This window comes from Octopus sinensis, linkage group LG4, assembly GCF_006345805.1.
Source record: "Octopus sinensis linkage group LG4, ASM634580v1, whole genome shotgun sequence".
In the NCBI taxonomy this organism is placed as follows: domain Eukaryota; kingdom Metazoa; phylum Mollusca; class Cephalopoda; order Octopoda; family Octopodidae; genus Octopus; species Octopus sinensis.
The window spans coordinates 142,535,006-142,557,505 of record NC_043000.1 but is presented as its reverse complement, the minus strand read 5'-3'; positions in this window follow the sequence as shown (position 1 = coordinate 142,557,505).

Here is a 22,500-nt window from a genome sequence, read left to right as displayed (position 1 = left end):
GCGTAACTTAAGGTTTCGGGAAAAGAGACCGATAGAATAAGTACCTGGTTTAATAAATATAGGCACCAATGTTTGACTCGTTCCAGAAAATTCTTTTAATGTGATGCTGCAGCACGACCGCAATCTGTTGGTTGAAAACAGTAAAAGTATAAGTGCTTCATTGCTGCTCCATCATATTCAACTTACCGCGTGATTAAATTATCCATTTAAGCATGCCGTTCCACATTCCACGCGTATAAAACACTTATTGTCCATTCATGTCCACACCTTAATACAAATCGTTCCTGTATGCTAGCTACACCTATACATTATCATTACACCTACACTAATAAACTACATAAAGGCATGGAATTAGTCAATTAAATCAATTCAATTGACTAATTCCGTGCCTACACAATTTGTTTTCACCTCAGGGATACGTAATAACATATTAGACCGTATTCAGACAGTTTGTTATTTGTAAAAGTACTAGCACCTTAAAAACAAATCATTACCATATGCTAAGTATGCTTAACCTTACATTTTATTATCAGAACTACACTAATAAGAAGAAGGCGAGCTGGCAGAAACGTTAGCAGTATTTCGTCTACCGCTACGTTCTGAGTTCAAATTCCGCCGAGGTCGACTTTGCCTTTCATCCTTTCGGGGTCGATTAAGTAAGTACCAGTTACGCACTGGAGTCGATGTAATCGACTTAACCCGTTTGTCTGTCCTTGTTTGTCCTCTCTGTGTTTAGACCCTTGTGGGTAGTAAAGAAATAGGTATTTTGTCTGCCGTTACGTTCTGAGTTCAAATTCTTCCGAGGTCGAATTTGCCTTTCGTCCTTTCAGGGTCGATAAATTAAGTACCAATTGTGCACTGGGGTCGATGTAATCGACTTAATCCCTTTGTCTGTCCTCGTTTGTCCCATCTCTGTTTAGCCCCTTGCGGGTAATGAAGAAACAAGAACTACACTAATAAAATTTATAACTTACATCACTACAAATGAAAAAAATCCTTATCTGTGTTAACCATAATTTGATCTCCCCTTACTAATAGATAATGTCTTAGTCAACATTCAGACATTCTTCTATTTGTAAAAATACTTTTTACCCATTGATGTAAAACAGTCCAGTATATTATACCCATATTTAATGCCTGAGCTATATTACACACACACGTAGGAACACGCACGCACAAATAAGCGCGCGCACACGCACACAAATTATTGAAGCTGCTATTCTCTAATGATCACATGGTTCTGTAATTCTACCCCTTGAGACCTCTGTGTACTTCTGTTTGCCTCTATCTTAGATATTGTTTCCTTTTTATTATTCTGCATGATTCATTAAATTTACTTTTATCATCCACTTGACAGATTGAATCTACTAGAGTTGTATAGTTTCAACTATTAAGAACTGGCTGAGTTTATATGCATATACTTCAAAATGGGCCCATATTCATAATTGTTATATTAAGATATATGTGTGTGTGTGTGTGTATTTCTGTGTGTGTGTGTATCTGTGTGTGTATCTGTACATGTGTATGTCTACATTTATGTATTTCTAAGCGTCTGTAGGCCCATTACTATATATGTGTGTATATGTATATATATATATATATATATATATATATATATATATATGGCAGTTCTTTGGTATGCTTTTATATATGCATACGTATATATATATATACATACATGTGAGTATGTATGTATCCATATATTTTTAAGTGTATGGATGTACATTTAAATTTGCATATTTAATAAACATGCGTGTGTTTATATTCGTTTATATTCATGTGTGTTTGCGTATTTATGAGTGTATATACATCTGTATATAAGTTTATACGTGTATCTGTGCATATTTAAATGTATGTGTGTGTGCAGTGGAAAGTAGTTGTTTAGGTGTGTATCTGCACAGGATTTACTATATATATATATATATATATATATATATATATACATAGTAAATCCTGTGCAGATACAGACCTAAACAACTACATACACGCATATATATATATATATATATATATATATATATATATATATATATATATATATATATATATATATATATGCGTGTATGTTTTTGTATATTTGTATATTTGTATGTATATGTGTTTATAAGTGCATGTATGATATATTCGTATGCATACAGCGGTATGTATGTGTTTTTCTATGCATTCATAGTTATATTATCTACACACATCTACTTGTGTGCTAATGTTCGTTTCCGTGTTGCCTGTATGTATATTAATGATAAAAGACTATACACTCATATGAATGCGGTTGTGTAATTTCAGTATATGAATGATATATATATATATATATATATATATATATATGCTTCTATGTGGCTATGTGTATTATTTTAGTGCAATGAAATGGGTAATATTTTCAAGTGTATTTAGAAAACGTGATAAAAATTCAGTTCCATGAGCTTTTTACGTGCGGTGTTTTGAACATTTAAACCTACTCGTAAATTACTGTTCTTCTATACTATCTATTTTATATACATTCATAAGCATTTTAAAACCATATTTTTTCATATTTAGTATAACTATTCTACTTCCTCCCCCAATATTCTTGTTAACATCAAGGATGGTCAAATACATGAAACAACCTTAGTAAATTTTTACTGAGTTTACGAAGCTAATTTTATCTTGTCTCTGTCTTCCATAGACTTTGTATATAAAGAGATAATTTTGTAGAGATGATGGAGTGATGCATAGGAGTAACTATGCATTATTTAATAATAATAATGTAAATATCGACGAATATGTTGTCAACACAACGTTTCGACTGATATACCCTCCAGCCTTGGGGAAATTTCGAACCAGGTTTCTCATTCCTGAGGTATTTTTCGATGTTGTTATTATTATTATTGTTCAGGTCACTGCTTGGAATTGAACTCATAATCTTGGGGTTAGTAGCTCGCACTCTTAACCACTACGCCATGTGCCCGTGGGCTATTACGGAGTGAATTTTAGGGCTTATAAATCTCATATTTTTATATCCTTCCTTAATACCAGTTCCCATATTCTGCTCATATGTGCACTCGGTCTGCTTAGGAGGTTGTTGTGTCCTAGCATATGTGCTGCGTTTTTTAGTTATTGTATTTTCCAGTGTTGTTCTCTGTCTATTATTTTAACTCCATCCCACAGAAGGAAGTGGTCTCCATTTTGACATACATGATCAGCTTTACCCGATTTATCAATATTTCCTTGTGTCACAGCTTTGCGATGTTCGTCTACCCTTATTTTGAGGGGGCGGCATGCTTCGCCTTTGCATAACCTACCACAGCTGCATGGGATGGAGTACACGCAGTCTTTGGTCATATTCTCTTCTATTGGTGGTTTTACTCGAAGGAGATATTTGCGAAGGGCCGCATATATTTTGTATCTTTTCGGAGAAGCTCTTTACATAAAGGTAGACAGATTGTGGACAGTTTATTGGCCTCATCCTCTCTCTTCTTCATAATTGGAGTGGATAGTATACTTTTGAGGCAGTTGTTGCTTAACAGATCGTTATTGAGCTTGATCATTTCTTCGTGGTGTGTATCACGATCGTTACTTATATTCTTTGCTCGGTGTTTTAGGCACTGAGCAATCTTTCTCTGTACACTGTGTGAATGGTGGAAATTGAAGGTGAGGTATCGTCCAGTAAAGGTCGGCTTGCGGTATACGGATGTCCTGAATCCATACTTGGTGCGTGTTATTAATACGTCCAGGAATGCCAGCTGATTATCTTTTTCCTTTTCCATTGTGAACTGTATGGATGGCATTATTGAGTTCACATGATCTAACAGCATTTGGACATCTTCTTGGTGGGGCCAGAGTATAAAGGTGTCATCAACATATCGTAGCCATAGTGTTGGTTTTAGTGGTGTTGATCCTAAAGCCAAATTCTCAAAGTATTCCATGTATATATTGGCTTTTACCGGTGATAATGGCGAACCCATAACTAAACACTCTTCTTATCGATATATATCAGTGTCCCTACTGAAGTAGATTGTTTCTACACAGAAGGTCAACATTTCCATCAAGTTTTTTATTGGTATACTAGTGCGTTCTTTTAGATGGGTGCCTGTCATTAGTTTTTCTTGTATCAACGATAGAGCCTCACCAGTTGGTACTTTGGTGAACAAGCTTATCACATCTAGACTCACCATCTGGTTGTTCTCAATGGGAGTATCCTTAATCATTTCTGTAAAGTGGGTGGAATTCTTCACGTACGATGTTGACTTTCCTGCTAATGGACTGATTATGTCCACAAGGAAGCAGCTCAGTGGATGACATGCTGAACCTCTACAGCTCACTATAGGTCTTAATGGAATACCATCCTTGTGAATCTTAGGGAACTATGACCTTCTTGTGATCTGACATTGTAGCTTTCTTTGTCTGCATTGATTTGTAAGTATATTATTTTATTGTAGAATTGGTAGCATATATTAGTTCAGACATGTAAACAATTTATTATACGCTGAACGTATTTAATACACTAAGAAACCTGTAAAACGGTCGTGATCCTAAGGATTAGAGACTGATAAAAACTCCTTATGAAATATTCTCATTGTGTGTGTGTGTGTTGTGTGTGTGTGTGTGTGTGTGTGTGTGTGTGTGTATGTGTGTGTACGAAGCAATTATTTCAGTTTCAGTCTATCTAACCCACTCACAAAGCTTTGGGCTGGCATGAGGATATAGTAGAAAAAAATAGCCCAAAGTTCACACAGTGAGGCTGAATCCTGATTTGGAAATTAAACTTCTTACCACACAGCCACGCCTGAACCACTATTCTCTTTACATCTAATTATAGCATCTCCTTGTCCGAACATTTTTCGGTAGAGAAGAAGTAATACATTTGAATGTGAGTTATTTCTTTTTTATCCAGATGTTTCTGTCTCTTGGAACTTTGTAAATGAAACACAGTATAGCAGAACATATCCAAATGTTGGCAGCGTTAATTTGTATTTGGTGTTCTTTCAGGTTTGGTCGATCATACGTAGCATCTTGTCACTAGGTTTTGTATTGAACTCTGTCGTAAACATTTTTCATCTACTGCCTTGTTAATGTAAAGAATAGAGACCTTAAATTTTTAGGCATAGTATTTTGTGCTATTTTTGCATTTGCACATTTCTGCTTGTTGTTAAGCGTGTCCTTGTATTGGCGGCATTCTTATCACTTTGTCATAAACATTTTTCATCTACTGGCTTGTTAATGTAAAGAACAGAGTCCTTAAATTTTGTTGCACGTCGTGTTTTGTACTATTTTTGTATTTGCTCATTTCTGTTTGTTCGTAAGCGTGTCCTTGTATTGGCGGCATTCTTATCACTTTGTTCTTGCAACCATTTTGCTTTCGAACGTGGTTCATGTGTTTAGTTATTCTCTCAAAGGCAGAATCTATTGAGCTGTTTATACTGTTATTTGCTGCGTGTTTTTGATGGTTGATTTTGATCGCTAAAGCAGCATATTTCATCTCTAGAAACGTATCTTGCTGATACAATGTCATTGTATTGAAATGCGAATAGTCTGGTTATTTTAGATCCCAAAAGCTCTTCATCTTTTTTCATATAATCCATTGAGAAAATTTTCTACTCGTTTTGGAGAAAGATACCGGTCTTGATTAAAGTCAAAATACACTGCAATTTCAGTTAGTACTTCAGCGATCTCTGATAGATGTGGCTTAGATTTTTGTCTTACAATGGCATATGCATTAATAATACATGTTCTTGAACAGTTTAATTTTCCTGTTTGTTTACTGTTATGATGTCTAAAAAGAGAGGTGTTTTGTCTGAATCGCTTAATAATCGCTGCCGCTTTAAGTTATTATCATTATGAATACTTATATCATTGCAAGAAATGTTGAATAGACACTCTTGTCGACAAGGTAGATTTCTTATTTCTTTATTTCTTTACTGCCCATTAGGGGCTACACACAGAGGGGACAAAGAAAGACAAACGAACAAATAAATTAAGGCGATTATATCGACCCCAGTGCGTAACTGGTACTTATTTAATCGACCCCGAAAGGATGACAGGCAAAGTCGATCTCGGCGGAATTTGAACTCAGAACGTAACGGCAGACGAAATACCTATTTCTTTACTACCCAAAAGGGGCTAAACACAGAGAGGACAAACAAGGACAAAAACACGGATTAAGTCGATTACATTGATCCCGAAAGGATGAAAGGCAAAGTCGACCTCGGCTGAATTTGAACGCAACGGCAGACGAAATACCTATTTCTTTACTACCTACAAAGGGCTAAACACGGAGGGGACAAAGAAAGACAGGCAGAGGGATTAAGTCGATTATATCGACTCCAGTGCGTAACTGGTACTTAATTTATCGACCCCGAAAGGATGAAAGGCAAAGTCGACCTCGGCGGAATTTCAACTCAGAAAGTAACGGCAGACGAAATACCGCTAAGCATTGAGCCCGGCTTGCTAACGTTTCTGCAATCTCGCCGCCTTGTATAGATTTCTATGTCTTAGAGATAGATTTCTATGGCTTAGAACGCACATACTCACACATTTACAAATGTAGCGTGAAGACGCATGCCGTAGGTGCTGGAGTGTTGCATTCATAATAGCGTTTGTTCGTCGTGTTCCTCAGCAAATCACATCATCTCACGTTATTTTCTGATGACTTCGACATAAAACGCGTGGCACACCATGCACCTGCTCGCGCGCCGTCTGTTTGATAGAGGGAGTAAGCCATTGTACAGCGCAAAAGTTTGATTACTATAAACAAATCCAGATCGTTCAGCAAGAAATTGCAGAAATGTCTTTCTCGGATTTCGGAAAATTATATATATATGAACTATGCAAAAAAAAAAAAAATACTTGAAGCAGACAAAATATTTAAAAAAGATTAACAAAATATTTAAATAAAGTTATTAACTATTTGAATCGAAACATTTTTGAAATAGATTGTCATACACATATTTCAACTCTCTCCGTATATATGAATATGTGCGTATGTGCGTGTGTGTGTAGGCATACCACACATGGTATTAGAGAACAACATTTAAATTTGAAGTAAACTATATCTTCTAAGTAGTTGAAAGTGAGATTTGAAACCAGATATAAATATATATATATACAAACAGGCCCGACCTTAGGAGGTGCGGAGCCCAATTGGAAACAATTTTGATGGGCCCCAGCTTCCCAGTCAACCTGCATCTCGGAAATTCCCTCGCACTACCGCGGGGTTATTTCCCCCATCGATTTGTTTTCAGGTGCTATCAACTACTATCACCTCCTACTGCAGAGGATAATTTTCCCATTTGCAGAATATTAGATGATCAGAATAGTAGATATTTTGTACGTTTAATAAATGATATTTCTAGTATACTAAACATACACGTTAAGGACGGGCTGTATTTCGGCTTATTTAAAATAGAGTATAATGTGTGTGTGTCTGTGTATTTTAAAATATCTAAAAGTGAAAACGGTTGTTTTGTCTGTTTCTGTAAAAGGATCATTCAAACAACCAATCATTAAAACGAAAAAAAAAAACCAGTCTAATAGGTGTTCATTATGTTATCGCAGTTTTGTAAGATTTGTCGTTTATTTCTAGCATATGGATATCCTGCTTGAAGGCCAAGGCCGTAGAATAAGGAAGGAAGCGGGTTGGGGGAATATATATACATATATATATATTCGTTGTTGGAAAATTTAAATTTTACTTTTTTATCAGAATCCTATTCTCCGTACATATTTCGAAAAAAAAAAAATTCCAGAAAAAGTGAAAGTTGAATGGGGAATGAAATTTTGAAAATGCGATTTTCGAAAATGTATTTTCACGATTGGATCCTCCATAACTAAAAACATAGGATTCTATTAAAAAAAATCAATATATATCCATTTTCCTGAAAGTTATGACGGAAAAATCGGAACTTGTGAATTTTACGAAACTCCTTTCCATACACACCCCAGGTTCGTTTGCGCAATTTTTTTGTCATATTCGTTTTCTACACAGTTGTTAACATCCATCAGGCTGTTTTTTCTTGTTAACAGGTGAAGATCTTTATATTAAGCTGTATATGTATATATGTGTGTCTGTCTGTCTGTGTGTGTATGTATATGTATGTATATATATGTGTGTATGTGTGTGTATATATATGTATATATTAATTTGAATTAGGTGGGAAAACGAATTTCCAAATCCATCATGTACGTATATAGATGTATATATTTAAATGTATATATATATATATATATATATATATATATATATATATATTTATATGTATATATATATATATATTATATATATATATATATGTATCAAATAAATAATATAATATAATATATATATATATATATTATATATATATATATATATATATATATATGTATATACATGCCTATTTGGGTGCAGGTCATCCCCACGGTACAAATAACATACACAAGAGAGATAGGTACAAGACGTAGACAGTAATTACAGGACAAAAACGCGTGAAATACGTAGACAACGAGAAAAATGCAAAACAGAACAAGTTAACAGAGAAAAAGGACCCGTCGTCAGCTGTCGACTATCTACTCCTCATTTCCAGCATTCAAACGACAATATGAGTCTTCAAAGACAGGAAACCCCATAAATTCTGTAATAAAATGTAGGATTTATGGATGGTCATTGTTGGGAACAAAAACAAAACGGCAGTGGAGACATACAAGGAAACCGAACGAAAACAAACATGGAATGTCGTTAGACCGGAACGAAAGGAAAATAGTGAACGCTGGGAAAAACATTTTTCGTTTGGAGAAGATAGGAGAGAGAGATAAAAACATGTACACGCGTTTAGACGTCCGAGCAGGAAAAGAACGCTGGTCACGTGAGGAAACGATGGAAGATGGTCCCGTGAGAGAAAGAGGGGAGAGAGAAAGAAGGGAAGGAGAAACATATAGAAATCGGTGAACGGAGGAGCGGGAGAAAAAAGGGAATTAGAGAAGCCTGGAGGAAGAGGGAAGCAAAGGCAATAAGAAGAAAACGGTAATGAGAGTCGCATAGAATAGGTAAAGATAAACCTATTTGGGAATGGATGCGCCGCGTTCAATTAAATAATAAATAGTAAATAATAAATAATATATAATATAATCTACCTATATAAAAGAGGAAAAAAACTTGACACTTTGGCTTTGGTAAGGATTCAATGGCACTAGACGTGCTAAGATCGAGCTGAAAATTGGCAGGGATACTAAATGCGTGGTGAGGATGTGAGCTGTGAGGGTTAAAATTCGTGATAAGTAGCTGTTGTGAAGATATTAAGGGTTTGCCGGGTATAAATACCCCAAACGGTGCGTAATAGGAAATGGTTCCGAAATTAACTTGGGGAAGTAACTTTTACCTTTCGGCTATACAGTGACTGGACAACGAAAAATGTTTCTATTTTCGCTTTTACTAAACACAATCTAATCATTTAGTAATATTTTAAAGTGAATGTGATTTCAAAAGTGTAAGTTCTTTGTACAACAAGTATTTATATTTTAGTTTTCTTTAAACATACAATATTTCAATGGTTTTAAAAAATTATTTTCAAGTGAATACCATTACAAAAATTCTTTTTGGCGTAAATATTTCGTAAAAGTCCTGTTCGTAACCCCAGTGGGAAGTAATTTTTTCCCCATAGGTTTTTTTCCGAGTGCATTCAACGTATCTCAATTCCAAATATTTGGCTGCTATTTCTAGCATGCCCCGCCACCACGTAACCACTATTTGCGATAAAGAACCCGAAATACCTGTTATGTGGTAGCAGGGCATGCAAAAAATAGCAGCTAAATCTTTCCTTTCCTGGGGAAAGGAGCTGCTTACTCGTGGTTTCGAAGTTACATTCGTTGAAAGCATACAAAATAATCTGGAAAAAGAAGAAAAAACCCACGAGACAAAACTCTGTTGCTGGGAAACTCAGACATTTCCGGTGACCCAACAGGTTACGAGTAGTCTATATATAAAGCTGAAGTTGTCTGTGTATGGCAGGTTTCGTAGCCTTCAACTAACACTATCTCCTGCGAGACCATGCGGCGCAAGTTGACCAAAATTGAGAGTACGATAGAAGAAGGCTTGCTCTTCCTTCCGTAGAAGAAAAAGATTCAAATCGGACCATGTTAACACCAAAACTTATTTACATCAAGAAGATGCTTTTTTTCTATGAAAATCCCTATTTTTTACGATTTTTTGACTGCTGTGTCGCCATTTTTCGGTGTATTTCAACCAGAAAAATGTTCACTTATAGAGAATAACAAGCTACAGAATGCAAAATTTTTACTTTTCAAAAATTCCAATTCTAAAGGGTCGAAACAAACCCGAGCAATGCCGGGTGATACTGCTAGTATAATATAATATAATATAATATAATATAATACAATAATATAACATATCTTTATATATAAAAGTGAAGTTGTGTGTCTGTCTCCTACGATTTAGATTCCTAACTACTCCCACATTTTGCGGTGCAGTTTAACCAAAACCGGGTATCTTATAGTCGTGATTCATATCGAGCCCTTCTGGGTATTAGCGCGCGTCTACGATGAGCCTACGATTTAAAAAAAAATTACAATCATTTTTTTCCATTTTAATGCATTTTCTTCGCTATCATATAAGGGAACTAACTCTCTAAAAATGTCTACGATGAGTCAACGATTTAAAAAAAAATTTAGCATCATTTTTTTCCATTTTTAATGCATTTTTTTGCTATTTTTCGGCTATAACTCTCTAAAAATGCTTATATAGTTATTTCCCTTACAAACCCGAGCAACGCCGGGTGATACTGCTAGTATATGTATGTATATATATATATATATATATATATATATATATACACTTGTACATATGGGTACAGGACGTCACCAACAGTGCAAATAACATACATACGAGAGATAGATACAAGGCGTGGACAGTAATTACAGGACAAAAACACAAAAACACACACATTAATATATGGCACCGTGTTGGTGTCACGTAAAAGCATCCAGTCCACGCTGTCAAATGTGGCCTTTCATACCAAACAATTGTATGCTTTATAATGCATAAATACCATGTTTGCTGTCTTTTATAGTGTACATAAGCATACAAACACACTCGCGCGCACACATACACACACACGTAAAAATATAGAGGATGTATAAAAAATTTTCATCTAATAGCGCAGGAGTAGCTGTGTGGTAAGTAGATTACTTACCAGCCACATGGTGCCGGCTTCAATCCCACTGCATGGCACCTTGGGCAAGTGTCTTCCACTGTAACCTCGGGCTGACCAAATACTTGTGAGTGGATTTGGTAGACGGAAACTGAAAGACGTCCGTTGTATATATGTATATATATATGTATGTGTGTACAAGAAGTGATGGCGACAGTGAAGAATGGCTGTAAGTTAGCAACCGAGGTGGTTAACGCGGTTGTTTCTGGTGGTGAATGCAGTTGCTGTAGTTGTTGCAGTAGTCGGTGACGACGTTGGTGGTGTATGTTCTTGTAGTTGTCGTAGGCTGTGCTTGATGGCAGTCAACAACAAACATTCCTCGGCAGGCTGTAGCAGTGGTGGAGGGTGTGGTAGCAGCGAATATGATGTTGGTAGGTTGCAGTACTAATCCCTGTAGTAGTGATGAGGGTGTTAGTCCGGATCGCAGTGATATAAGGAGTGTTTGGTAGTATATACTCTTACTCTTTTACTCTTTTACTTGTTTCAATCATTTGACTGCGGCCATGCTGAAGCACCGCCTTTAGTCGAGCAAATCGACCCCGCGACTTATTCTTTGTAAGCCCAGTACTTATTCTATCGGTCTCTTTTGCCGAACCGCTAAGTGACGGGGACGTAAAAACACCAGCATCGGTTGTCAAGCAATGCTAGGGGGACAAACACACACACATACACACACACACACACACACACACACACACATATATATATACATATATACGACAGGCTTCTTTCAGTTTCCACTTACAAGGCTTTGGTCGGCCCGAGGCTATAGCAGAAGACACTTGCCCAAGATGCCACGCAGTGGGACTGAACCCGGAACTATGTGGTTGGTTAGCAAGCTACTTACCACACAGCCACTCCTGCGCCTATATTAGCCAGCAGCCTAATTTTCGATCGACCATTGATTTTCGGTTTACGTTGGTGATTTCCTGTATTCCTCTCTGAGGGAAGTATGGAGGCATTCATATTTTTGGTGGTATTTCCGCTTTGGGTAATAGTATGTGAAAGGAAGACGCGTTGGTAGTCAGGTGCTCCTTTAGACGGATGCTGAGCGGTCGGGCTATACTACCGATGTAATAGTTTCCGCATTTGGAGTACCGATTGCCACTACTACTATCACGGCATTTACCCTTATAGACAATCACCTTTACCACTACTGCTGCCAACCTACATTTAGTATTCCCTGTCCCAAGCTCTACTATTCTCAATGTGTCCTCTATGGTACCAATGTGAACCTTTGCGGAGCTGCAGCTTATAGCTCAAGCACCAGACTCTCCAAAATGACAGTATCTATGTAAGCACACATTTCTTTGACTATTTTTCAGAAGATTGACCACTGCACCCGAAATGTAAAGTTTCCTTCAACTTTCTGCATTGTTAGAAGCCTTCCTTATTTTTCATTTTATTCACTGTTCTACTTCTATAGTATAATGATTCAAGCTAACTACAACGCCCATCTGTGTATATTGTTACGAGCATATATATTATCGTTACACAAACATTTTTGCTTTTCATATTGCTCTTTAAAATATTTTAGTAATATTTTCTGAGTAACGTGTAGATTGTGCATATCTCGCATAAGTTGGACTAAAGTATTTTATTCTCACCATGAGAAATAAAAGATAAAGATGGTCATGCGACAACATTGACGTAGCTAAAATAGACGTTAATCTAATGGGAATATTTATAATTTAAACATAAATATATATGGAGATATGAAACTTTCAAGCACATGCATGTAAAGAGCGTAATTTCCTAACATTTCACATAACATGGTGAAAAAAACTTCTTACAATTAAGGTTTCAAGTTAACCAAATACCACGAAATAATTCCTGGATGGCATTGTGCTGTCTCTTGAGATTTAGAATTTTCAAACATGTCATATATCTTATTTTAAGAGTAATTCTCAGTAACGTTTGATTTCTCTAAGTGAGCTTTTGTTTCGTCATTTCTCAAGTGGATACTTACATCACACATTTTGTCGGAATTCAGTTACAACGCAGGTTTTACAAATCTTCAAAGAACCTAAGATATTCAGGCATCAGTGAATAATATTTTGATCAGAATGTATATGCAGAAAATTCTTTCTACATTACAGAAGAAAAATTTCAATAGAAGTACAAAGAGTAACATAGTATGTGAAAACTGTAATTATGGAAAAGCAGTTATGAGTGTTGTTATTGTTTGTGTGCGTGTGTGGTTGGTGGTTCGTGTGTTGCTGCAAACTGCAAAACAGATGAACATATCAAACTAGTCTACAGACAGAATGAATATCTAATGAGTATTAATGTTTCAAAATTTAAAAGAAAATATCGATATTGTTGTTGATGATGATGATGATGATGATGATGATGATGATGATGTCGACGACGACGATGATGATGATGATGATGATGAAGGTGATGGTGATGATGATGATGATGATGATGATGATGATGATGATGATGATGATAAATGAATAAATATAACAATCACATGCAAGAATGTCAACAAACTTGAAATAACAAAAGTAACGTACGCATTCATATGCGTAGATGAATTTTGTAAAATTCATACCTAACTATTACAATAGACATGAAAGTAAACCAGTTTCTCGCCGACGGATAATGCATCCATAACAAGATGTCAATTCAATATTTTATATTGCCAAGCACAACAGAGAACTAGATAGGAAAACGTTAAAAAATTAAAGGCGTTTGAAAATATAAATATCTTATACAGAATTCGCGGCAAGGAATAGAAACCTGAAATGTCAGAGTATCAGAGCAAAATGATCTGAAGTGCTTGAATATAGAGATTTAGTAGCTAATTTCAAATCACCCTGAGGTAAATTTTTCATTATTTTACTTTTGAATTGGTAGAGATAGTCTTATTGATTATTTCCATCGTTTTTGCGTTAGGGATTAATATCGTAATATTAAGTAAGTCTTAATCCATCACAGATACAGGTAAACGGGAAGGTAGCAACAGATACCGAGTTTAAAAGATTTCCGAAAGAAAACTAACGTCATTTGTTAAAATGACTCTATCCTGTCAAGTAGAGTTTAAGAAAATGTCAGAACACTTTACCTTGTGTATTGTTTGTTGTGTATTACATAAAGTGAAATACAATCACATTTAAAATCAAGTGTTTGAGGAAAGTGAAGGGTTGCTAAAATTTATAAACATATACATGTGCGTGTGTCTGTGGGCGTGTGTGTCTGTGTGTGCATGTGTTTGTGTGTGTGTTTGTGTGTGTGTGTGTGTGATAATATACTTTATGAATTGCATTCTTCTGTACGGACTGACATACACTAGAACAATTACATCAGAATAGACAAGAAATAAAAATACAGAAGACATTAAATCTGATAAAGGTGTGGCTGTGAGGTAAGAAGCTAGCTTCCTAACCACATTGTTCAGGGTGCAGTCTCATTGCGTGAAGCCTTGAGCAAGTGTCTTCTACTTTTGCCTTGGGCAGGCCGAAGCCCTATGAGTGGATTTGGAAGAGGGAAACTAAAAGAACCCCTTCGTACGCATGTATATATATATAGGGATCCAAGCAATTTGATTCAAATTTGTTGGTACTCCGACTTTCAAGTGTGCTACTAATCTCACGCCATTGTAGATTGAAAATCGGAGTACCAACGAATTTGAATCAAACTGTTTCGATCCATACATGTAACTTCCAATAATAGGAAACTCCTACTAAATAAGATCTCTGAAGCACTGATATTTTATGGGCATAAATACTTTTCAGCTTCTAAATATTTTCGATCTAAATTATTAATAATTGCTAACTTGTATACAAAATTTAAAGTAATAGATTCAACCATAGTATATAACCAACTCGTCTGAAATACATTAACTCCATACAACCTCTCTTGTAGTTCATATTTATTTATTAGAGTTATCTGCGGTCTTTTCATTTCTACACTCTACACGTTTCTGTTTTTTGTTCTATTTTTCTATTTTCTCTATTCTAAATATAGAGGACTTTAAGTCTATTATGTGTTCCCTGATGAAGGAACTGTTTATATGACAGGAATACATTATCCACCCCCAGTAATATATATCCCGAAACAATCGTAGGATGAGGATTATACTTTATCTCGGCCATGGAATACTTTGAATATCTTTTAATTAATTATGTATATTGTCACATATTATCCAGGTATTTATAACTTTCTTCCTTCTTTCTAACACGGATGTACCGAGTTCAGGCACTTGCATACCATTTTATATTTTCGTTATATATTCATGCACATTTTTATATGTTCATATGATTTGTATGTATATTTTTATGTATTTTGTGTCTTCTATCAATGCCTATATTATACATATACATACATACATACATACATACATACATACATACATACATACATATATACATATATATATATATATTATATATATATATATATATATATATATATATAATATATATATATATGTACATATTGCGGTTTTAAGAATACTTTAAAGCTCTCTATATTCAATTTTCCTGAAGAGGCAAAGAACTTATGACTTTCAAATAAATGAGACTAGGAGTTTTTAACAGTGATTAAGTTCTTGAAGCACTTAGCTTTTCAAATTATCGAGGGTCTATAACAATGGAAATAATTTTTTACCGTGTTAAAAATAAGAAATCTTCCCATGGAAAACCGATTCTGTTTGTCTAGAGGCAACTTTATAAGTCTCTGCTTATCTAATTAACCATTCATAGTAGAGACAATAATCTACAATACGGATATCATTTTACCAAATAAAACAAATGTAAACATCATGCGTATGTATATATCGTTCAAGATAAATGTATAAACCAACTTAATCAACATTTCCTCAACCAAGGATCTTTCTTCGGCAATAAGAACAGATAAATGAGCCAAAAGTTATCTAATTATGTCTGGTACATAAAGTAACATGCTTCATCATGCAAATTGAATTCGAAGATCTATACAGAAAATGTGCAGACCATGCAGGTTATATTAATATATAAGTAGGCTATATAAAATTTAAATCACCTACCTTCACCGAATGTTGCCACCTCAATAAGCACTTTAGGAAACTCTACAAGATTATATCATCACCTGAATGGATGACTCAGTTGCTAAGTATGTACAAATGTCATGCACCCTGGATTTTCACTACGATGCACTACCAATAGCTATAATTGTTGCCATTTCTGTTCCTGGGAACTTGCTTCTAACTCAACATATCATGAACTCATTGATGCTATCATAATCTCCACTCATCGCTTAGCGGTATATTTTAAATAACATTTCTTTGGTATAACAAAACATTACTCAAGTTTCTATCTTCGCCAAAACAGAGCAATCTTCAACAAAATCTGCAAAAATTTACGTAAATTTCATAACAAAGAAACTGTATTGTCAATAAGTGCCTGTGTCTTTAAAGAAATTTATGTCTATAGGTATTGAGTACACTGATTTTCTTCGTGTAAACACTATTGTATTATAGACATTTATAAATACGATTGTGAATATCACATATACACACAACATATGCATATATACATATGTATGTATACCTGCAAATGGACATGCACACACACATATACACTCACATATGTATGACTGTGTTTAAAGACGTACACAACCTCACGCATATACAGTTTTGTTGAATAATTTAACCATGGAGAAATGTGAATGAAGTAGAAAATGAAATGAAATCTAAGCCTTCAGGAAGGAGAAAAACAGCACACTGTTGGTAGTAATGAATAGCCTACAGCTGTGTCATGCTATTCCAATATATAACAGCGTAGCAACACAGTAGAAGAATGAGAATAAATATTTACGCTGATAGTTACGTAATATTTTGTGAGATTGATTAACAAATGTTTACAAAAACTTGTCAGTAATTTTGACAGTGATTACCTACTGAGTTGAATCCTTCTCTTATACATATATTCAGATACAAATATAAATTTAACGAACTCGAATACAATACAGAGGTACATAAATGCATACATACAAACATAGGAATATATGTGTATATAAGTGTCTGTATTTCTGCGTGTGTACGAGTGTATGACTCATTGTCTGTGCATCTGTGTCTACACATACACACACAGATACAAAAAGTAGTATATTTCCTTGTATTTGAATGTACTGCCATGTGTAGTTGTGCGTCGGTGAGGGATATATATATATATATTTATGTATATAAGAGAGTATTGTAGTTCGCTTGAAGCATTGCGTATTGTTTGTAACGAATAAAAAGTTTTCAGTGGTACAACAATGCACTATAATACGGACAATGGGCTATATACCTGTTGCAATTTAGTTATCCATAATCTGATATGATATTTCGGAATAATATTCTTCTTTAGATATTCTTAGATGGAGTGGCTGCTATAATCGGTTTTCTAACGGCTTCTCTTTTTTATTTAGCGGAAGCGTTTCAGCAGTGGTCTCACGATGCTCCTCCCGGAATTCCTCATGAGAAGTGTGTGAGGTCGGCCATGTCTCAATCTCGTGTGTTCTGGTAAATATGTAACGCTGCTTCTAAGTTACGTATTATACGTGCAGCATCCTTTTCCCCCTCCGTTTTTTCACTCCTCTTTTTTTTACTTTTCTTATAAACTACAGATGAGTATATTATCAAAAATGAACCTACACGAATCCAGATGTATCTAAATAATGAATTGATTGCAAACCTCCAGCCTGTTGTTAATTTGGGGCCCCGGTCTGCGGATGAGTATAGCTTCCTTAATTCTTAATTTACCCAAATGTCTTTCATTAGCCTCAATTGTGACTGTTATGCTTTTGTTGGTGTTTCGGCATCCGTCTAGATGTTTTCTGAAGGCGGAAGCTCTCGTGTTCAGACATTCTTTGATGCGGAAGTGTAATGGTCTTGTTGTGCTACCCACATAGAACTTATTGCATTTGTTACATTGTATTCTATACACAACATTTACCCGTTGGCATGAGTCTGTGTCACAGGTGGGAAAGTGTGTTAGTGTACATAGATTGTTGTTGCTTGCTTGTTTCTTAGTGAAGTGTCCTCTCGGAGAGGGGCCGGAGTGGGCTAGTTGTATGTCTAGCCCTACACTTCGTATGGCTCTTCGGATGGATGTAGTTATCCTCTCGCTAAAATGGGGTATTTTAAAGAAGAATATGTTGCTGGGTTTTCTATTCCTTCGGCGAACACATCAGAAAACATCTACACTGATGCTGGAACACCGTCAAAGGCATAAAAGTCAAAATTGGGGCCAATGAAAGAAATTTGGATAATTTAAGAATTAAGAAATCTATACACATACAAAGACTGGGGCCCCAAATTAACAACAGGCGATCAATACATTATTTAGATACATCTGGATGCGTGTAGATTCATTTTGATAATATACTCATCTGTAGTTTATTACAAAAAATAAGAAGAGAAGAGAAAAAACGAAGGGGGAAAAGGAAGCTGCACGTATATTACGTAACTTAGAAGCAGCGCTACGGATGTACCAGCATACACGAGATTGAGACATGGCCGACCTCACACACTTCTCATGAGGAATTGTGGACCACTGCTGAGACGCTTCCAAAAAAATTAAAAAATTAAAAGCCGTTAGAAAACCGATTATAGCAGTGACTCCATCTAAGAATATCTGAAGAAGGAATGTTTTTCCGAAATATCATATCAGATTATGGGGAATCATATAATGGGGAATCAGAGCTTGGTTCATCCCAGGTTAATGATCTCAGAAGCTTCATGATGCGTAGAGCCGACAGGATCCACTACTGCTCACCATTGTTGTTGGTCCCATGCCAGCCCATCTGCATCGTCCAAGGCGACCTCGAACCTCTGGAAATCTTCCTTATTCACGTCCAGGTATCTGTTTCGGGGCCTCCCACGAGGTCCTTTCCAGCCTTCAGCTGATGAGTCGAATGAGGGTAAAGCCCTTGTATGATGATCTAAAGAAGCTCCCTTTCCAATGTAATAATCGTCGATTGCACCTGAGAACGTCAACTGTTCGTACCTTTTTAAAATTTTTGCTCACATTCTTTCAGTAAGTACTATATAAGTACTATATAAGTACCATAATTACATACGACAAATCAGTTACCTCTAACGTAGTATAAGCAAGTATTTTCAGCTAAATTATTGTTAAAATTTTGAGATTTTGTTTTAAGCCATGTTTGAATTTCTGTCTTGACAGCTACGTAATATTTTGACTGAAGCATATTGTCTTATATATTGATTAGGGAACGGGTGGTTACAGCCATAATGCAATTTACTTTGGTAATTGGTTGCAAGACATGTGGTTTAACGAGAAAATCGACGTAATACGGAAAAAAAATTATTAGTTTTAATCAGTTTTAATAAATGGTTTGTTAATTTTTTTACGCGTATTTTATTTGGTTTTCCAATCCACTATTCGTTTGCAGGTGGTTTAATTTTTTTTTCTTTTAAATATGTTCGCATATTTAAAAGTCGGATACATCGACTGCAGGTGAAATGTATTTTTCAATTAATTTCTAAAAACAAAATATTATTTGGAAAACATGTAACTCAGAATGACGTAAGTTGAGATATGCTTGTATATATTTTACAACCTAGAAATTCTGAAAATCAAAATTAACCTCAGAGTGATTCGACGTCAGAACGTTAATAAATAGAAGGAAATGCAGCATGTATGTTATCGCCTGGCTTTTCATGATAATAATCCGCCAGCATATTGATAGTTACATCACGACACGCACGAAACATAAAAAGTGGATTCATATAAATGTTAGGATGTGTTATTGTCCCCAAATCATATCCTCTCGAGTTTAATTGAAAATGTTATTTAATAAATTTTAATTAATTACATACTTTATATATTTTTCAAGCATGTTTTTGAAATGTATAATTTTTATTTTGGTTTTTACGTATTTTGTCTTCTTCAAAGACATAGGAACCACAAGTGCACACGTCTCTGTACATCTAAGCAATATTATTCACACATACATATTTCATGCAGACACACACACTCACACACTCATACACACACACTCACACACACTCACACACACATACACACACACTCACGCCCACAGACATGCGCATGTATATGTATGCATATACATATTTTATATACACATGCATGTATATGTAAATACACACGCAGATACAGTCATACACACATACGAGAAAAACATACACACATACGAGAAAAACATACATATATTTATACTCATGTGTAGTTTTAAGTATATTCAAACATTAAAATAATAGTATTAACAGAGGGATTTTTCTTAACATTTGAATATGTAATTATATATTTCATATGAAAATGTTGATAGAGACTTCGAAATTTCGCCATTGACTTACTTCAGTAAGCAGTCTGATTATGCCAAACAAAGATGAGCTGCAATATACACACAGATGCAAAAGAAGTAAATAGACACCTTTATAATTGTTAAAATTTATTTAAAACTGAAATTATATATTAAATTATTTATTAATTGTTATAATGTGAATATCTAATATTTCGTAGACATTCCCTTTATATTTTTCCCTGCAACTGATCAGATGACAAATATTCTCGTGAGGAATTTGTGGCCAAGTTTCATCCAGTAATCTCAAAAGACCTGGCCTTGGGGATGCTTTCTCGTTCTTTTTACGGAGTGTCCAGTCTTTTATACCCCAGGGTTCATATCTGGTGACTGTCTTGGCCATAAAGCTTTTTAATGCCATTATCTTCCGATTAATCATTTAGCAGTGTGGGTCATTTTAGCCTTCTTCAAACATTTTACCATCGTAGAAGATAGGAAGGATTCCTTTCTGCAATATAGACACATATTTATCTGAGTTTATGTTTCCCTCACACCGCACCATCTCTGAAGGATAATTGCTTCAATTTGCGCCCCAGACTATCACAGAATATCTGCCGTGTTGACTGAAATCTTTTCACGTCTCATTCTTGATCACAGAGTCACTGACAGACAATACAGTAAATCTGGACGTATCAGATAATATGACAGTTTTCCAAAATGCTAGTGGCCTCTCCACCATTTCACTGACCCCAATTGTTTTTCTCCGCTTGATATTGGCTGATCGAAGAAATAGCTTCCTTCTTGCTGCTCTGCCATAGTAGCAAAGTTTGTGGAGATACCTGACAGCTGTTCAAGAACTCACCTCAACTTGTTCTGCTCCGTCAGAAGCCTAGCAGTGAGGATTATCCGCCACACTTCTCTTAACAAAGTGAAGGGTCCTGTCAGGGGGCCATGGTCGAACTCGTTGAGGTGATGTGGACTCTCTGGTGAATTGCAAAATCACTCTATTAAATGTAGAAAGCGGGATCCCAAGGTTTCCTGCGATTTTACGCTAAGTCCACCTTATATTAACTGAGAATATGGCCTCTTTGTAATTGAGACAGTTCACAGGCTTCTTTTGTTCGTGGCATGAGTAAACAGTAACATATTAAACATGAAACATAAAAATGTCAGTTAATAAAAGTTTTTGAAGTTAAAATAAACATAGACGATGCATTATGGAGTGTCTACGGCATTTACTTCTGTCATTCCTGTGTATATACATCCATACATACATGCATACACAACACAGACACACATACACAAACGCACACACATACACACACAAACATATTGGCTTGCACGCCTAGCTAGCAAGGTGACATCGTTCGAATGCTAAAACAATGCGAAGCGTATTGCGACCTGCCTCCCATGACAACATCCGGGTCTGGTAGATCACGTGATCACGTGATCCTGTGATACACGCACATGCCGTTATCACGTAGCTAGTGAAAGGGCTGATAGAAAGAAGGAAAGAATGAAAGAATAGAAAGAATAATAGAGTCGTACTATATATATATATATATATATGTATACTTACATATAAGAGACCAAAGTGTACGTACACCGCTATATATTTATATATAAAAGATACAAAAATAGGACAAGAACGCAAAACATCCAGACAGCTAGGTACAAAAAAGGAACGACCAAAAAACCAGACAGATGATGCAAAGAAAACATGGACGTGTCATTCGGAGTTTTCTTTCCTCAGTCGAGTTCCAGATTATCTTTGCAATTTCGACTGGTTATACTCACGATTGCTCCAATCTGGCGAGCCCCAAAGAAAAAAACTAAGCTAAGAGCTAAGATTCCTTGGAAGAAAGCAGCAAATGTATACGAAAAGAAGGACGGAAAAAACGGAGAAATTTTATACATATATATATATATATATATATATATATATATATATAATATATATATATATATATATATAAAATATATGCATAATACACAAATACGCCAACACATACATTCATATATGCATACATACATATATATATATATATTCAGAGAGAGAGAGAGAAGA